This window comes from Antechinus flavipes, chromosome 2 (genome assembly GCF_016432865.1).
Source record: "Antechinus flavipes isolate AdamAnt ecotype Samford, QLD, Australia chromosome 2, AdamAnt_v2, whole genome shotgun sequence".
Lineage (NCBI taxonomy): Eukaryota > Metazoa > Chordata > Mammalia > Dasyuromorphia > Dasyuridae > Antechinus > Antechinus flavipes.
Window position 1 is genome coordinate 472,071,761 of NC_067399.1, and position 7,863 is coordinate 472,079,623.

The following is a 7,863-nucleotide window of genomic DNA, read 5'->3' on the forward strand; positions in this document are numbered from 1 at the left end:
GTGGAAAAGGAAAGCAAGTCCAATATTGTGCAGTGGCTGTTATCCAAGTCTGCTTGCTAAAAGATGTAAACAGCATTGTCAGAGCCCCAGCAGAACTTAAGTCTCTTGTTCTCTGCCTTCTCCTTCTGGATGGTCACCTCTAGTAAGGAAGCTCACCGAGTTTGCAGGGTGAGACGTTCTGGCAGCTGCTGAATCTTGTGGGATATTTGCTTTCTCCCCATGATGTGGACGTGTCTGGTTGGAATCCATTTTTCTTCTCTATCACCTGTTAAAACACAAACATACTCTTGCCCCATCTCAGTAATTATGATGGTCTGCATCATATATTGGTGTGGGGTTTTGCCACATGGCCCTAATAAATTGTGTCTCAGGGCAGAGTGGCGATGGCACCTGAAGGAATCCTGATAGGAGGGGATAAAACTTGTGGGGTTTAGGCCGATGTTATCAAACATCAGAAAATTAATGGTGAAGATAACATAAGTTAGTTGTTGTGACAGTGAGCCCCAAACCGTATTATTCATTTTTTTGTTTTTGTAGAAGTGTCTTAAAGCTTCTATGATGGTATTCCACAATTCCTTGACCTTGTGGATTATAAGGAATGTCAGTAACATGTGAAATATACATCTCTGTACAAAAAGCTTTGAATGAGACTGAAGTATAAGCAGAAGCATTGTCAGTTTTTAACATTATTGGAAAGCTCATGAATTGTGCAGTAACACAAAGATGATTTATAACAGCCTGAACACCCTCAGATTTGCTAGTGTAGCATAAGTAAAAACCAGAATATGTGTCCACTGACACATGCACATACTTCTGGGTTCCAAAAGATGGAAATATTTTGCCATGTTGTGCTTTTAATTGTGTCTGTATTTCAACAAATAATTGGAATATAGGAGTTGGTTGAAATGTAAGATGTGCTGTCTCTAAATACTTTAAAGCAAAAAAAGCATAAGCACTGTCAGAAAGAAAATTAATGTCCATAGGCCAAATCTTTAAAGCCCGTAAAATAGCAAATGATTAATTTTATTGTGTAGACTCAAAAGAAGTATTAGAGTCATGTTTTTGGTTGAGAGAAGGACAAAAACAAGCTGCTTTATTATGCTTAGTAGCATTAGTAAAAACATTAAGACCCTGTGGAATAGGTTTGTCAGTAATTATTCTGGGTATCACCCACGCCCATGTAGAATACAATTTTGTATTAGGTAAAGAAAAGCCATGTAAATAAGACAAGGGAAATTATAACAATAACTGCCATTCTGATGATGTCTTAATAAATTATTTACGAGTCCTGTAGAAAAAGATATATATATTACAGGTCATATAGTCAAAATAATGATCCTTTTGACAACCTTGAATAATAATTGAATAATAATTTGCCGATTGTGGTAACATATGGAGTTAATGAAGAGTTATATAAAGGACTCAATTGTTCATTAGACAATCCAAGTTTTGGGTGAAGCCATTGTATGTCACCCATAAGCTTTTGAAAATCATTTAAAGTTTTTAATCTATCTTTTCTGATCTGTAATTTTTGTGATCTTACAGCATCTGTTGTAACCTGAAAACTGAAGTACTGAAAAGGAGAGTATTTTTGTATTTTCTCTGGGGCTACTACCAAACTATGCAATTTTAACTGTCTTATCACTTCTTGTAAAGCTTGCTCTAAAATAAAAATGTCCTTATTCAACCAGCCAAGGGTTTTTTACAAACTACATTACATTTTTCTTCAGGCAGCTGCTTCAGGAGTACTTCTGCTACTCCTTCATTACCAATTGATCTGGCCAGTGCTTCATTAAGGTATCTAAGAAAACCAGAAAACAATTCTTGTGGTCCCTGTGTGATTTTTGTAATTGAAACCCCTTGATCTTTCCTTCCTGGAATTTTCATCCAAATGCCTAAAGTACAAGAAGTTATCTGCTGATAAACCTCACTAAGATATCTTATCTGCTCAGCATTAGAGTGGCACATTCCTCATATCTCATATGTGGGTTGGTATCCCTGTTACCCTTAATTCTTCTGGCTATTGGCACAGAAGAGCCTCTGGTGGCTGTGAAAGCCAATCACATTTTGGCTTTATCTTTATAATTAGGATTACTAGATAAGACTTCACTTTTCCTTAGGTAAAGGTGGAGAAATTAAAGGAAACTTAATGGGTTCTCGTTCCTTTATCAGTTTTACTAAGCATTTTTCATAAGTGTCCTGGATCGGCCCTTTGATGTGAATTTGGCCCATTTTAATTACCCTGACTGAAAAATGTCTTACCAAGTCTTTTTCCTTCCCCACAAAGAGTTACTGAAGGGACTTCCCACAAGAGATCCCATCATGAACAATTCTTGAGCGCTGCTGCTTTTTTTGTTTCTTGTGTTTCTGGTTCTCCAAGTTTGGGAGCCACTTGTTACCAGAGCCACCTGCTAGTGGTAGAGATAATGGCTGTTAAGTACTTTTCAGATAAAATGTCTCACTCATATGTCAAAATTACATAAGACTTTAGGTACGACCTGATTATGGAATTCTCTTTGTACTGACATCAAATATAGTGTTAAATAGGCAGATTAGGTTCACTAAAATTATTCATCAACATTGTGAGTGATAGCCTCGATAATCTTTCAAAAGAAGGATTTTGACTTAATGGTAAAGTTTTCCAAATCTTCCTTTTAGCAGGTGACCTTGTACTAATATTTTTGTGCCTTAGAACACTGCAGAGCTTTCTCAATGAATTTCATAATAATGCTAAATAGTTTGGCTTAGCCATATGTCCTTGAATAGTTGATTAAAACTATGATGCGTATTATATCAAGTAGTTAAGATAGGCAACTTGTCAAATCAGTTCATTTGTAATTTTTATGCTTCACTTGCTTGTATGCTTTACTATGATCCCTTATCATCTGTCATAGTGAATACTCTAAATATTATCCTTTTTCCTCAGTTCCTAAATCACATCCCTATAATCCACTAAACTTTTCAGCAGATAATTTAGCCTCCAACTTCACTGGGAAAGTTGAAGTCAAAATTATGTAAACTCTTAATTTTCTTTTTTTTCTGCCTCAACATTTATTGGCATTATCATATTCTTTCCTTATCTCTCAATTCAGAAGAATGAGCAACTCTTTTCATTGTTAAGGCTTATCCATCTATTCACTTTTTCTTGACCTTATTCCCTACTGCCTCTTCAGAATCTTCCTCCATTAATTATCTCCTATCTCTCAAATACCTTTAAACTCTCCCTCTTCACTGACTCCTTCCTATTGCCTACAGATTTGCTTATGTACCTGCAGTACTATAAAAACCTTTCCTTGACCCTTCCTATTCCATTAAGCTTTTGCCCCTTCAGAGATCCAAATTTTGAAACATTATCTGTTCCCTATATTTTTATTTCTATATAATATCATTATCATCCTGACAATTTCCATGAAACAACTTTCTTAAAGGTCACCAGTGCATTCTTAATAGCCAAATACAAAAACTTTTTTTCAGTCTTCATCATCTTACTTTTCTCTGTAGCCCTTAACAAGATTAATCATCCTCCTTTCTGAATATCCTCTCTTGCCTTGGCTTTTGTTCTCTACATTCCACTGATTCTCCTATTGCCCCCTAATTTTTTTCTATGTTTCCTTATTGCCTTCCTGATCACTTAAACTGGGTATTCTCTAAGTAAAGTTCATCCTTGATTTCTTTGACCACTACAGTTTACTTGGATATTAAGGAATAGTAGAAAGAGTATTGGACTTGGCGTCGAAAGAGACTTCATTAGAATCATGATTATGATGCTTACCAGGTATAAAAATCATGAGTAAAGGAGCAGGTAGATGGCACAGTGGATAGAGTACCAACCCTGAAGTCAGGAAGACCTGAATTCAAATCTGGCCTCAGACACTTAACATGTCCTAGTTGTGTGACCCTGGGCAAGTCACTTAACCCCAGTTGCCTCAGGGGAATAAAAGAAAGAAAGAAAGAAAGAAAGAAAGAAAGAAAGAAAGAAAGAAAGAAAGAAAGAAAGAAAGAAAGAAAGAAAAAACAATCATGAGTAAATCACTTACTGAGTTTCAGTTTTCTCAGTTGGAAAGTAGTATAGCAATAACTTTTGTATCTACCTCATAAAGTCATTGGGTTTTTATTGCATTTAAAAAATAAAGATAGACTTAAATAAATGAAGAGATATTAATTGCTCATGATTGGGTTATGCCAATATTACAAAAACAAGATGCTGCCTAAAATAATTTATTTTTCAGTGCCATAGATTGAATGCTATCCCAAAATCCCAAAGGATTACTTTATAGAGTTAGAAAAAAATAACAATATTCATCTGGGGATACCAAAGGTCAAGATTCTCAGGGGGAGTAAAGAAAATAAAGGTAAGGCAACCTAGCAATACCAGATCTCAAATTACACTTAATTATCAAAACTATTTGGTTTTGGTTAAAAAATAGGAAAGTTGATAAGGGAATTAAATTAGGAATGCAGCACTTACAAATAAATGAACTTATGGCATAGAGTTTAATAAGTCCAAAGATCTCAACTATAATGTCCGGACTACCTCCCTGGAGGGCCTCAAGATCGGCCAGAGTCAGGATCAATCAAAGTCCTTGGTTTTTAGAGGGAGAAGTGAAGGAGGCAGGCAAGCTGCCATTTGGCTTGCCAAAGATATATTGTAAATTGTGCAGTCCAAAGTCTCTGGTCTCTCTTCTCGTCCTGCAGCCAAGTAACCCAGACCTCTTTCCCTAAGTCCTCCAATCCTTGCCTACAATTACCTCACCACCAAACATTCAGCAAGTGCCAATCATGAGGAGTGCCCTCATAGTACCATACCATGTAAGTATATGCTTATAGAGCCATTATCTCATAGTGAATAGATAATTAGCCTTGTGCTCTGCTGTCTGATTCAAGCATACTTTTTCAGATTTTCAGCCTTCTACATACCATAGATCTCACCATTATTCAAAACTGTACTACCTTCATAATTTGAATTCTAAAATTCCCTTGATCATATCTTTCCAACTCTCCCCCTGCCTTACTTCTTCTATTCTTCATCTTTTCTATGGTTCCACTTTGTATACAAGGCCTTTCTTGAGACGTCCAGATATTGCTTGGAGAAACAATATATGGAAGGATCAAAAATATTTTGTATTCAGTGACTTGCATACAAATTATTTCCTCACAATAGACTGTTAGTTCCATTAGGGGAAGGACTATTTTGCCTCTGTAACTCAAGAGCTTAACACAGTAACTGTCACATCTAGAAACAATAAATACTTATTAAACTGAAGTGAAAGAATGAAATTTAGAGAATAGTTAGAGTTTGTCAACAAGAACATAAAGAGGACACATCTTCTGACTCTACAGAAAACTATTGAAGGTGACAATATAGCTGAAGGTGACAATAAGGATATAAAAGAGACCTCAACATTGACCTGCAGTGTGTGTGTGTGTGTGTGTGTGTGTGTGTGTGTGTGTGTGTGTGTGTGTTTTGCTATAAATAAAATCATGGAATCTTAAGATCTAGATAACAGTAATAGTAATCTTTCCCAGCCTCTTTTTGAAACATGCATCTCATTTATAACATCTCTAATATTTAACATCTCAAAGACATGCAGTGATAAGTAATTTATGCTTATATGGTCCTATTTTTGGACAAATCTCTTTTTAGAAATTTTTTACTTAGGTAGAATATATGAAAGAGAACTTTGAAGACAAGGGCATTAATTCATAAGAAAATAAGCAGGGGAGAAGAAAGTTCTTGATTTTAATTGGAATTTGAAAATGCTTTAATCTGAATTCATTTTTTATTCTTACAGGAGAAAGATATCATAAATGTGATACATGTGAAAAAAATTTCCAACATATTTCTCATCTAATTAAATATCAGAGAACTTGTGCAGAAAAGAAATACACTGAAATTAATGGCTATGAAAAATCATTTTTACAGCAGACCTACCATGCCCTAAATCAGAACATTTATACTGGAGAGAAACCTCATAAATGTAATGAATGTGGGAAAACCTTTAACAGAACTGCACATCTTAAATTACATCAGAGAATTCATACTGGAGAAAAACCCTATCAATGCAATGAATGTGGAAAGACTTTCAACCAGAATGCACACCTTACTCAGCATCAGAAAGTTCATATTAGAGGTGATCCCTATACATGTAGTGAGTGTAAGAAAACTTTCCGTCACCCTTCATCCCTTGTTCAACATCAACGAATTCACACTGGAGAGAGACCTTATAAATGTGATAAATGTGAAAAGACTTGTAGGCTGGAAGAAAATCTTGTGCAACATCAGAGAATCCATTCTAAAGTGAAACCTTACAAATGTATTGAGTGTGGGAAAGCCTTTGCCTATAGAACATGCCTTACTCGACATGAAAGGATACATAATAAAGACAAATCCTATGAATCTGGGAAAACTCCTGGTCAAATTTCATACCTTACCCCAAGTCAGAGAAATACTAGAAAGAAATTTTTTCAGTGTACCGAATGTGGAAAAGCTTTCAGTTATAGTGCGGCCTATATCAGACATCAAAAACTTCACAGTGGAGAATAGTCATGTGAGCAAAGGAAAAAGAGCTTTTACAAAAAAGTCCTTTTTACGATTTCATTTCTCATTTCTCTCTTTTATACATTTTGGCTACTATCCAGAAGCTTCCAGATTGAGTGTATCTAATTGAAATATGTGCTATTCTACAGAGGAAAATGATAAACAGATATTTGAGGCATTACTAAAAAAACAAAACTACTAAAACAAATAAATCTCATTCCTTTAAGAAAACAATGTAATAAGAACCTTTGAGAACAATGGAAATGAGCAAATATAATTGTCACACACAAATCATGATCATTGAAAAACTGTGATATAAACAAAAATATAAGCCAAATTTTTTGTTCACATAGATATAATTACAGTTGGAAGTTATCTTTCTGATAACTGATGCTGAATTTTTTTTTTTAGAAGTAATAGATTTTATTTAATGAGCTATATGTGGTAGAGCTTAACAAATCCAAACTAAACTGTATATAAATCAATATAACTCGCTAAGAAATTAAAAAAAAAATGAATTTGGGGAGTGAATTGATTAGTGGATCAATTTAATCCTCTTTTGAGGTAAAAGGAAAAACTTGAATTTTATGTGATAATTATTTTATAATCTCTTTGAGGTAGGGACAATTTTTTAAGCCATATTATTATATAAGAGTAATTGGGAGACATATTTTGTTGGTTGAGAATGAATTGCAAATTGTAAGCCAATGAATGAATTTGTATCATTGTGCTCATCTTGGTGAGCTCAAATTAATTAGCAGCTTTCTTGAAGGATAAACTTCATTCTCTTCGAATGTTTTTTAGGGAGGAAATATCCAGGCCTGCAGAGATCATGGGCTAAGCTGGCAGAGGAATCTTTATTTAAAGTTTAGATAACATCTAGTACCTAGCTTAGTCTAGTGTGACTAAGTAGTACTCTTTCATAGTTATACTTGCATATTGTTTCCAAGTGTATATACATACCCATTTTTTAGCAAACACAAAACACTGAAAAGATGGTGGTGTGAAAGGGCTGAAATATATGCCATCTTTTCAATAGACTCAGGAATTTAACATGGTTAATTAATTTTAGGAGTGCAAATAGATATGGCAGAATGAGATGGATTTCATTCCCTTTGGTGATATTAATAGCAAAAAAAAGTTTCAAATAGAATAAATTGAATTTAAGTTTTAACAGTGAGCAGTCACAGCAAGAATACTTTCTAAAGGCTAGCATAGCTAAACATGCATTGTTCATCACTAAGAGATTGCTACTTGAGGATGAATTATCTGGCCGTGGCAACCCATGAAACAAAAATGAAAGGTGACCTCTACTGTAGTGATGG